The following is a 12,018-nucleotide window of genomic DNA, read 5'->3' as shown; positions in this document are numbered from 1 at the left end:
CGTGGTGCGTCCGATCGGTAGGGATATCTCTCGGAGAATGTGGCACAGTCGTTCTCTCTTGCGGTTTTATAGGATTCAAGACGTCAATGCGCAGGCGCAGATGTTCGGGTGTAGTTGGTTTCAAATCGACCAACAGGTATCCATAAGGTTTGGAGGTGGCTTCTTTGAAGTGTCTCAATAGGTACTGGGTATTGTCGGGATACATCTGTCGTGCCAAGGTCATGACTTGCTGTCTATCCACGGGGTTATTAAACAGGACCAGGTAGTGGCAATTTCTTCTCTGGGTGGGATCTTTATTATAGTACAGATTTTGATTGATAGCCATGACCGACATATTTCTGTGGTGGCTGCCCTCCGTAAATAATTCGTTGATTCTGGAATCTTTGGCTGCTGTCGACATGAGATCGTCGAGAATGACGAGATTCCTCGTTCCAGGGTGAACGAAAGAATCTTGCTCCAGATCTAATGGAATGCTTCAGATAAACCCCACTGGAGGACACACGGTAGCTTTGATAATGTCGTAGAGAGGTTGCCATCTCTTATAGAGCCATAGGATTCTTTGTGGTGGAGGGGAAACCTTGGTCATACAAGGCTGCAGCAATGTTTTCACAAAATACGTCTTGCCGGAACAAGTGGGTCCCGATACATTAGCCGTAAATGGGTGTTGAAACACAAACTCTTGGTGCTGTGGCGACATTGAAGGTTGTTGTTGTTGTCCTTGTTGCTGTTCTTGTTGTCGCCGTTGCCCTCCGCATTCCTCCTTCCCATGTTTATATTTCACGTGCCTTTTCAAACTATCAGGCCAGACGTAAGCACTCGAGCACCAATTGCAAGTATACATGTTTATACTTTGGCGTCCTCTCGCATAATGTTAAAAGTGGCCGATATTTCTCCTTTTGTAGACGTGATCTCGTCGGTGATTGGTACACTGGAACCAATCAAATTCCCGGAACCTTCCGACTCCGGAATCATCAGTCACCTGATCCTTCCGACTCCGGGTACCAGGGATCCGGAAATCGTAAGGATCCGCGGCGGCGCCCCCGGAGGGCTTCACGATTTCTATGTGACCCTTGTCTGAAAGAAAGTCACCGGTCGACGGGGAATGTATCCCGAAAGTAATGTTCGTTATTTTCATCTTTTACCCCGTGACACTCCTCAATAAAAAATGACAAAAAAAGTTGTTTTCATCATTTTAATACAAAAAATTCATTTCACAATATCTGATATACAATACAGCAAAAAATACATAATAGTGTCCATTTTATCACGAATACATCGATATATAACTACTTTCACAATACAATACATTGCATGATACAAGACTATAACATAAAGTAGCACGTTATAGTTTTTGACACCGCCAGTGGCCATGTGCAAAAGTTTGTATTCCGTCCTCGAGGATGAATCGCTTGTCGTCATAGGCGGATAATGTGGTTTTATTCAACTTCACAGTGTATATATCTCGTGTTTGTCTGACCGGAACAGTGTCATGGACTCCATTTGCGTCTCCCGATTGAATAGGCACTGCTTGTACAGGTCGTGGCATAATTTGGAGCGAATGGCAGCTTTGGAAACGCCTTTCGCGCTGCGTTTTTCCATGTCACCATGGATGAAGCTGTACATTTTCGATCTTAAACCCACGAACTCCTTGACTGGAACAGATTCCGTCTCGTCTTTCATTTTTCCGATTACTTTCTTGTTGGTCGCATCATACAGAGGATGTTGTTTAGGGTATGAGCTGAAGTCGAATGAATCTTTGTCGTCTTTCAAGTCGCGATAGAGATCGTCCGTGGTGACATCGTAACAGAGAGAATCCGTGTCTGTGAAAAAGAGTTGTGCTTTCGAACCATACTTGGTTTTCATGTAGTTGTAATGAAAGTCGTACATGAGCGTCTTCGACAGATCGAGAATGGAAAATCCGACGTAGATGGGTCGATTCAACACCAGTTTCTGTTTCTCGAGTTCGATGGCAGCCAGGTCTTCGTTGAATATTTTAAACGACTGAAATACTTTGAAACCTGGTTTCTTTTTCAGCTTGAAAAACCTTTTTTCGTGGTGCACCAATTGAATGTCCACTCTCTTTCTCCATTTTCCATCGTTTTTCCAAACACGGAATTGTTCATGAGCTTGTAAAAGTACTTTTGAAAATCGTTTTTGGCTTCCTTCCTCATACCGGTATTGAAATCTATGTACGGCTTCAACCACGGACTTCGTTGGAATTTGAGGAATCTGTGGAGTTTGGTCAATTGTAGACCCAGCGAAAGATACATTTGAAGATTTCGGTAATGTACCAAGTAATTCTTCTTGTCGTAGAGGTTGGGCACGAGTTTTCTGCAGCCGGTAGTTTTCATGCCAAGATCAGCCAGTAATGACTGCTGGTGGGTAGAGAGCATTTCTGGCTGGATTTCGAAAGACTCGGGAGCTAACGGGTAGTCGTTGTGGTGATCATGGAGATGTTGCGGATATTCCAAGTCCACTTCTAGAACATACCCGTGATCACCATCATCTGGTATTGAGGTCAAGTCAAAGCTGTGGAGGTCTTCTGCGGGTAGCCATTCAAAATCGTGAGTGGGCAGCGACTGACTCATGGTCCATCCATATAGGTTGTTGGCATCCAAGTTGACGATGTAATTGGATGCTTTGTCGGGGTCATAATAATCCAGGTAAGAGTTGTTAGCCTTGCCATGTCGTTTTGGTTATTGTGGAAATACCACCCCGCAACCCCTTTTCGACAAACAAGTGCACGTCGGGATCGGTCAAAAGCTCCAATTCCACGCCCGTCATCTATAAAGCAGCCTGCCACGCAAGACCCGGAGAGGTGTAGAAATGGGCGGGGTCTAATCCATGCATAAATTCCGAAAATTTTCGAATACATCTGCCAACAAATGTACAGATCGTGGTATTGACCCAAAATGCTCGATGTTGAAGGCATTCAACACGGTCATTGCATGGTGATAATCGTCCTCCGAAATGTCCTTTTCTTCTAAATCGTTGTAGAAAGCTTGTTGTGGTGGAAGTGAGCTTTCTCGAAATTTAGCAAACGAATCCATGTATCCGTATGTATCCGTATGGATAAACCATTTTCCGGTTGAGTAACTGGAGTTTCGATTGTTCATTTCCGGGGTGAGCCTCTGACACGTAGGACTGGAGGTGATGAAATTTGATCAAACCTTCCTTGGCCAGATTGGTCGAAAGCTTGTCCAGAGACGCCGATAAAAACTGGAAGGTATCCACGAAGACTAACTTTCCCAGCGAAAACGAAATGTGCTTTTTGTGGTTCTGGGGGATGCAGCTCACTTTTTTATTCTTCATTTTTCCAATAGCTTGCATGAGGATATAGGCATCGTAGCCCCGTAAATTATGAAAAAACGGGAATTCGCTCACGCAACTGATAGCTCAGTTATATACATTGTGAGCAGCACCCCGGAACTTTCCGTGTGAATCTGCTTGCTATTTCAAAGGGAGAAAACCACCATTACTGTTGGATCAAACTTTTCAATCGGCTGCTGGGAGACCAAATCAAGCATAGCAATCAGTATCATTACTGTCATTACTGCTTGGATGGGTTTACTAGAGAACAACTGTTACATCAACATCTTCCATACTGCCGAATCCACGGAGCCCAGAGAACGGAAATGCCTTCCGAAGAAGACAGATGGCTAAAGTACACAAACCTCTGGAAACAACTGAGAGTTCCCTTTGTGGTATACGCCGATTTCGAGTGTATTTTAGACAATATACACGGTTGTCAGCCTGATCCCGAAAGATCATCGACCATCAAACTGGCTCGACATATTCCCTCGGGCTTTACCTACAAGCTCGTAGGCTTGAATGAGGACCTCACGGAAAACCACATGACCTATAGAGGTCCCGACACCGTCAAGGTCTTTATCGATCACATGGTTGAGCTAGAAGAAAGACTTATTGGAGTCGTTAGAAATCCAAAACCGATGGACATGAGTGACCAAGATTTTCACGCATATCAGGAGGCGACACATTGCAGTATCTGTAGAGGGGAATTAGGAGTTGACACGGTCCTGGATCACTGCCATCTCACCGGAAAGATCCGGGGTGCTGCTCACAATGTATATAACCTGAGCTATCAGTTGCGTGAGCGAATTCCCGTTTTTTCATAATTTACGGGACTACGATGCCCATATCCTCATGCAATCTATTGGAAAAATAAAGAATAAAAAAGTGAGCTGCATCCCCCAGAACCACGAAAAGTACATTTCGTTTTCGCTGGGAAAGTTAGTCTTCGTGGATACCTTCCAGTTTTTATCGGCGTCTCTGGACAAGCTTTCGACCAATCTGGTCAAGGAAGGTTTGATCAAATTTCATCACCTCCAGTCCTACGTGTCAGAGGCTCACCCCGGAAATGAACAATCGAAACCCCAGTTACTCAACCGGAAAATGGTTTATCCATACGGATACATAGATTCGTTTGCTAAATTTCGAGAAAGCTCACTTCCACCACAACAAGCTTTCTACAACGATTTAGAAGAAAAGGACATTTCGGAGGACGATTATCACCATGCAGTGACCGTGTTGAATGCCTTCAACATCGAGCATTTTGGGTCAATACCACGATCTGTACATGGAGATGGACGTTCACTTGTTGGCAGATGTATTCGAAAATTTTCGGAATATATGCATGGAGATCTACGGATTAGACCCCGCCCATTTCTACACCTCTCCGGGTCTTGCGTGGCAGGCTGCTTTATAGATGACAGGCGTGGAACTGGAGCTTTTGACCGATCCCAACATCCACTTGTCTGTCGAAAAGGGGTTGCTGGGTGATATTTCCACAATCGCCAAACGACATGCCAAGGCTAACAACTCTTACCTGGATGATTATGACCCCGACAAAGCATTCAATTCACGCTTCCACTGTCGTCAGGGGAGGTGCGGTTATCATCTCCGCACAGCCAATCAGAATCGCAGAAGAATTGTCCGCCATTACCTCCGTCAAAACTTGTGATGACGGAGGTTTTGAGGTACAAATGTTTTAGCCTAATTAACTTCGAGTTCTCATAAAATTGGTGGAATTTTGTGCGTCGGGGAAATGCAACAGTGATTCACGTTACCCAGAAAGGATATTAAAAGTGGTGTTTATCCTATTTCCAAAGCCAAAATCACAAAAAGATTAATGTTTACGTTGGATAAAGGCGTGCGGTAGGCCCCACAGTAAGAGCAGAATGGACCGGCACACAAAGTAAGTTAGTCTTAGCAGACACTTATGTATTAGATAATAGTAATAGTTAAATCAGGGACTGATAATAATACATGCCCATGTCATGTGTATGAATGTACTAAGAGCTACAGGTGCTTGGGTTTAAGACCCCCCCCCCCCTTCTCCCGAATAACTTGCACGACTTGATTTAAACTATTTCTTGTTGAAAATCTCACTAATGCATGTCAACAATGTCTTGCATACCCCAAAATAGCTCTTTTTAAAAAATTACCCCCACTGGATATAACAATTCGTGTAGCTAGGTTATTCAAGGGGGGGGGGGCGGTGTCATGAACCCAAGCACCTGTGCTAAGAGCTACACAATACTTTTTTTTTTTTTTTTACTATAATATTATCTATTAAAAAGAATCCCATATCTAAACTATTTTCATATCTAGGGTCAATTCATTTAATGTTTACACCAATATATATGCAGTTTCTGGTCTGGTGTCTTAAATTTTCCTTGCTCAGCCATGTATATCATAACATGACTGTAAGAGCGCCATATTCAAGGTTTTCTTTTCATGATTCCTACAATAGATCATACCAGGGGATAAAGTTCTAAAGTTTCAGTAATCAGACTGATTCAGTGGTCAAAGTTTTTAAATATCAATAGAATTTATGTCCATATATATTTTATAATACATGTAAATGGTTTTAAATTAGAATTTAGATTTCATAATAATTAGAGCAAACTGAAATAAGTAGTTAATAAATTGTTGGGTGTAATGTATGCATAGGAACTTTCATATAATAGGTCAGGTGACCTTTTAAAAATTCCATGGCCCCTCTCAACATCTATATTTTACTTCCAAATGCTAAAAAAAAAATTGTTGTTTCTTTATAGATTCATTGGATATACTTGTAACAGCAGCACGAGTCAGAGAATTTACAAGACCAGTTAACAACAGCAGAAAATGTCTTTAATCAACAGAGCATACTTAATCATCACCTGCAACTCCAGTTATCAATGGAAGCCCAAGATTAACCCCACCAACAGGCCACCCCTTTTGACATTAACAGTACTCTACAGCAAGAGAAAAATAAACCAGGGTTGTTTTTATATTATATCAATTTGAGACATGCCACATTTTGTACTTTGTTAAGAGGTTTTTTTTATATACATCTGAGCAAATTCCCCAGTGTGTAAAAAAGGAGGGACATAACAAATATGACAAAACAATCTCAGTTGTTATTAACACTGATGAGGCTGAGACATAATTTTGAAATCAAGGACTTGGCATCAAGATTTTGTATTTCAACACAGTGTATCAGTGATGTATTCTGTGCCTGAATTGACCTTATATTGTGTTAGGTTGTGTTTCAATATAGCCCTATAGGAATGATATTAACAACATGACAACTGAATAAAAACTCATTTCCCAACAACCATCGCTATCATTGATTGTGCAGAAAGGAAATCACAGAAACCATCTTCTTTAAAACTGCAGTTACAAATTATACATTCTGACTACAGATCAGCTACAACCTAAAGGGGACTTGTGGATTGTGATCCTTTAGGGGACACAATGGAAACTAGATGTATGCTGTATACTAATTTGTGTTATCCTGGATAAATAAAGGCTATTATTATTATCATATTTGTTTGTGAATTATTTACTGGATCAGTGTCAGATGTCGCTGTTACAGAGAATAGTGGATTTTACAAACTCCTTTGTTAACTGATTGTGCAGGGTTGGAAAAAAAGTGGTCAATATGAGTATTGACCGGGCCAGTGGTCAATACTGGTTAAAACCGGTCAATAGTGGTTAATACAGGTCGATTGAAAATTATTTGGTCATAGTCTGTGTTATTCATTTTGACCATTATGGTAAATCAGGAAACTATATACTAACTAGTTAGTATATAGGTCCCTGGGTAAATACTGTAATTCATAACATGCACTATCAGTTTATAATATACTTATAAGTCATAATATTAAATAAATAATGTATACAATGACTGTTGAATTGGGGATGATGTAAAAGTTTCTGTTCAAATTCCTTAGTTTAACAAGAACTACCTATAAGTATTGTTTCATTAATCTTCATTTTAACTGTTGAATAAACATTTGAGGGGGTTGGTTGGTGATGTTTTCATAACAATAACAGTCACACTGGTCATCTTTGGTCCCAGCCTATGCTTATTAACACCTGTCAACTCTGCTTCCTGTGCTCAGGTAATGTCCAGCTACCTTTTACTCTTAATCTGCCCAGGTACATGTATTGAGAGGTCTGTCTCAAATTGTCAAGCTATGCTATAGAACTGTGACCCTCTGGTAGGTACTGAAGATATTTCGGTCAGTTTCAGCAAACCAAATATATTAAATTTATGAAATTACATTTGATTATCTAATGAAAAATATTAACCCATATAATGAAAAGACTTAATTTATCTTTATCTTTGCAAGAAATGTACAAAAATAGGTAAATAAGTAAATCATAAATAATAGTAAAATAAAAGATGCAAAAGCAAGCAAGCAGATGAAACATTTTATTGAACCGGTCAACTCAGCATATATGATATAGTTATTCAGTTTCAATCGGACAACAAACATCGTCAATTCCGTAACAAAACAATTATTCAAAACTCGGAAAACGTTTCGTAATTAACCCAGCTGTGCACGAACAGTAAGCATCGATGACAGCCGATCCTGTTATTCGATGGTTAGACGATGTGGTGTTTCGAATTCTTTACTTCAAATGCAGCGAAAGCATCTAGCGCTAACAAATAAGTTATATTATAATTACTGTTTCCTCCGCGTTTTTACTCACTGAAATTATGTTAACAAAACCTTCTCTGAAGTATGTCAGACCCTTTGACGGACTTTTCTGTGAAAATTCACGAGTAAACGAGGCGATTGAAAAGATATCCTGTATAAGATCTAAATCGTCCGCCATGTTGTTTACACAAGTTGACGGAGTCTGAAAACATGTGACGTTCGTTGTCATCGGTGGGCGGGGCGTGGAAGCGTGAATTACATCGTCTACCTGGATGCCAACAACCTATATGGATGGACCATGAGTCAGTCGCTGCCCACTCACGACTTTGAATGGCTGCCCGCAGAAGACATCCACAGCTTGGACTTGACCTCGATACCAGATGATGGTGATCACGGGCATGTTCACCTACCAGCAATCCTATCGCTATGTGGATCACCTACAAGACTTTGCCGCCAACTATAACGCAACGTATCACAGAACGATCGGCATGCCTCCCGATAAAGTGACCATAGCGAAGGAGACGGATGTATGGTGGAGGATGTATTGGCCCAAGAAGACACCCATACAAACAAAAACAAAACGACCGAGGAAACCCTTCAGATTCAAAGTGGGAGATCGTGTGCGCATCAGTCATCTTAGAAACATATTTTCACGTGAATACAACCAATTTTCGTGGTATCAGAGAGACGGTTAAGAAGAGGATTACCCATATACAGACTCAAAGACTATCTAAACGAAGAGATCAAAGGAACATTTTACCAAGCGGAACTCCAAAAAGTGGACGTTCGTGAAAATGACGAATTCAAAGTGGAAAAAAATATTAAGATCTAGAGGTCGCGGCCTTAATAAGTAATACCTTGTAAAATGGTTACATTGGCCTTCAAAGTTTAATTCATGGGTCAATGCAGATGATGTGAAAGCATATAATTGATTGTACATGACATTTATTTTTGTAAATTTGTATGAAAAAAATAAATGTGAGAAAAACCGAATATTCGTGTCGTTATTTAATGTGTTTATCGTCAATTTATACCAGAAAAAATGTCCATGGAGATATCTAAAAAAAAAAAAACATTCCTGATTGGCTACTTATCACGTCACCATTAAGATAAGCAATTGTCCAATTGGAAATTCTAAATCATTTATTTATAGATATTTATTGATTTCTGCTAATGCATAGCAATATCACTTGAATAGTCATTATCTAACCTATCCAGTGGTCTCTTTGTTGAACTTAAGGGATGGTAAATAAAAGAATGGTGACGTCATAGAAATTATAGGGGGGGGGTAAACAAAGGGATTTATTGTTCTTGAGAATAATAGAAAGGGTCTTATGACAACCTTGACCTACTTAAGGACCGAAGGGAATAACTGACACTGATCTCTCGTGCTCAATGGATCGGAGATTACATGGGAGTAATATGACACGGATCCATATCAATGGATCAGAGATGAAAGGTTATTTTCTATTAGAATATTACATCTATGTTCTCTTCCTTGAGTTTGCATATCATGACATCAAATACTTGATACTTTATGATTTTTATTATGTGTTCCTTTGCAGTAATAAATTAAAATGTTCGATGGGATGATACAATTAAATGTTCTTGTTTATCTTACTACCCGTGACATTATTTATCAGACTGTCAATGAATCTTAATGTCTCGTGCTGTGTATTCTTCCGTTCAATAACCTATTGAATGACTAGGGGAAAATTGTACAGGAAACTCTGGATAGGAATATGTGTGAATGAGCCTTTGTATTATCCTCTCTTGTAAAACTAACTGCATTGAGGGTTTAAAAGACTCGTGTTTACTCATTCGATTCAAACATGTTTCTACCTGTATAATGTTTCGGATGACTAAGTTACATTTAAATCTCCTAAGTGTGTTCTCAATCTTGACCTCAATTGTTTACATTTACGGGACGCCCTGGTGGATTCCTCATCCATTATTCTTATCGTTCCCCACAGGTATGATGACATGGAATTTCCAATAGAATTTATTACCATCAATCTATTCAATCAATGAAATAGGACCCCCTTTTTCATCTTTAATCTATTGAGATGTCAATCACTCCCAGTGATCTTCGATTCATCAATCCCTTCAAGGTTGTCATATGATCCTTTCTTTTATTCTCGAGAACAATAGGGAGAACAATAGATCTATTGTTTCTACATGTGCCTCATTGTCTTGATGCCCGTCCAATTGTGACGTCATGGGATTTCCCACCCTCTTTGTTGCCGTTATCAATATCTTATTGTGTGTGTTGCTATGGTTATGGATGACGTCATTGGCTCCTCAGAGGAGCCATGAGGAGCCCATAGTAAAGTATCTGGCCCAGAACCCTCACTTTTACACTACTGCTGTGCAATTTTATAGTCAGTCTCTCCTAGAGAAACGGTGCTACCTAATTTGGTACATGTTAAAGGATGAGTGCTTTGAAATTTGGTATTCATGTCCTCTTTGAAAAAGGTACTGTTTTTAGAGTATACCTGTTCGAGGATGCGTATTGTAGAATTTAATGGTCAGTCCTTGTTAGCAGAAGCATGTTGTGTAATTTAGCAACTGTTACAGGATGAGTTCTGTATAATTCGGTACTCTGCCCTGTTTGAAGAAGGGCGTTGTGTAATGTTATTAACTGTTAAAAGATGGGAGCTATATAATCTGCTACTCAATACCTGTTACACCATGGGTGTTGTGTAATTTAGTACTTGTTAAAAGATGGGTGCTGTGGCATTTGGAATTTAGTTCCTGTTTGAAGAATGGTGCTATTTCAATTTTATTCCTTTTTAAGTATGGGTGCTTTAAGAATTTATAGTCAGTTTCTGTTATAAAAATTTGTAATTCGGTGCCAGTTAAAGGATGCGCGCTGTATAATTTGGCATTCATTCCTTCTTTGAAGAGAGATGCTGTTGTTTAACTCTGTTATATACATGATACATGTTAATTGCTCAAATGACTCTTGTGATAAAATGTGCATATTTTTCAGATTGATGTCAGAACCTTGAATGCCAGTAAGCTCCCATGACTACAATGTATTACATGCACAATAAATATGGTAAGTTTTATTGAGAAAAGTCATGAAAACTCATATATTCAGAGTTTTAATATATTTCTAAAGTAGATCAAGAAATATACATGTATGTGCTGTGAATGATATTTTTAACAAAGATATGAACTATCATTTCTGCATATATATTTTTTTACATCTTTGGATCTCAAATTGACAGTAATCTATTATCAATATGGGTGCTCAAATGGCGTCGGTGGCCTAGTGGTTATGCCATCAAACTCTCGACCGAAAGGTCGTGGGTTCGAGTCCTGGCCGCGGCAGGGCTGACGTTGTGTCCTTGGGAAAGGCACTTTACATGAATTTCCTCACTCCACCCAAGTGTAAAAGGGGTACCTGGCTATAGACAGTGAAAGATATTGTTAGAATGTTAGTGCTCTAGCGTTTGTAATGGCAGCTTGCACTGTATGCTTCCTAGGAGGCTGAGAAAGTTCTAGATTGATATAAGGTCTGCCGGAGTAATAATGTACATTGATTATTGTAAAGCGCTTTGAGCAGCATACCCTGGATAAGGCGCTATATAAAACCAATCATTATTATTATCATTATCAATATAGTGGTATCCCTCCTCTTTTTCAGGTATATGGGAACTGGATAATTTTCCATTCCTTTCACTTGAGGTCTTCAGTTTCATCATTAATCATGTGAATGTCTGTATGCCAACCTCTCATGATGTCATGCCATTACTGGACATTCCTTAACACTGGTTTATTTCAGTCACACTACCTATAACATTGCCAAAATATTCTCACCTGGCTAAAATGAACTTCTTACTCTTTTTCAGCTCCCCTTCACTGCATACCAGCTAATAACCAGCAGTCACTATATGCATATCAGCCATTGTCTTCAACTTGTGTATATATGTTGAATAAAATATGAATGAAATGTGTTATTTTTTCTTATTCTTTGTTTTAAATATATACTCAATAGCCTATTTCCTTACACAGTACTGAATCAACGGGATAGGAGAGCACATGTAATATATAACCT

The 12,018-nt window shown here is 39.6% G+C and overlaps 1 long non-coding RNA gene across 1 annotated transcript; it reads left to right on the top strand.

The window, feature by feature from the left end:
• Nucleotides 1-4,631: 4,631 nt before the first annotated feature.
• On the top strand, nucleotides 4,632-11,913 carry LOC125648711 (uncharacterized). Its single transcript, XR_007360402.2, has 2 exons — nucleotides 4,632-11,016; nucleotides 11,608-11,913. It is a non-coding gene; the product is annotated as an uncharacterized LOC125648711 (long non-coding RNA).
• The last annotated feature ends 105 nt before the right edge of the window (nucleotides 11,914-12,018 follow it).

This window comes from Ostrea edulis, chromosome 1 (assembly GCF_947568905.1).
Source record: "Ostrea edulis chromosome 1, xbOstEdul1.1, whole genome shotgun sequence".
In the NCBI taxonomy this organism is placed as follows: domain Eukaryota; kingdom Metazoa; phylum Mollusca; class Bivalvia; order Ostreida; family Ostreidae; genus Ostrea; species Ostrea edulis.
Note: the sequence above shows the minus strand (reverse complement) of the source record. Positions and strands in the feature narration are given on the sequence as shown.